We start from the raw sequence: 738 nt of genomic DNA on the forward strand, positions 1-738 counted from the left end.
AAAAAAAAAAAAAAAAAGACGAATCTATCTTTTGGTTTTCTGAACGGAAGTCAAAAGCCCATCAGGCCCAAATGTGATGTTACATACTTTTTATGGACCGAACAACTTCTCCTCCTTGCATATAGATATCTTGGTCGAAATTCTTGGTTGCAAGTGGGATTTAATTAAGCTTTAATCTATAGATATTACTCTTACCATAGGGTATGTGTCCTTCATCTATACGATCACACGTCAATCCTTGCGTTTAATTGTACACAAGTGGGTGTATAATGAGTAACTTTTGTAACAAAGTATTTACACAAAAACATCACTTCTCCAAACTCACATCTTCTCATTGAAATAAGTTTTTTTGTGTGCCTCTTTACGGAAAATCGGTATTTTCATACTCCAGCTAAGGGGTATGTTGAATTCATACACCAGCTATAATATTGAGTGAATCCATACACAAAGTTTAGTAAAATTCAAATTGGCTGCACCAACTCGTCAAACAGGGTAAGAACATGCACAAGCCGTGACGGTGTTATCTGACCGTTAACAGCTGCTTACGTGGATGCCACGTAATAAACGACGTCCTATTAAGATACGAAAGAAAGAGCTTCTTTTTTCCAAAACGACGTCGTTTCCATTGTCTTCTTCTTAAGCCATCTACTTCTTCTTTCCCAACTCGAGTTATGTTTCTCAATCCCGACTCATGTTTCTTCTCTTTTTTTCACCAATAAATCAAAATCAATTGGTCAA

This window comes from Camelina sativa, chromosome 14, assembly GCF_000633955.1.
Source record: "Camelina sativa cultivar DH55 chromosome 14, Cs, whole genome shotgun sequence".
NCBI lineage: Eukaryota > Viridiplantae > Streptophyta > Magnoliopsida > Brassicales > Brassicaceae > Camelina > Camelina sativa.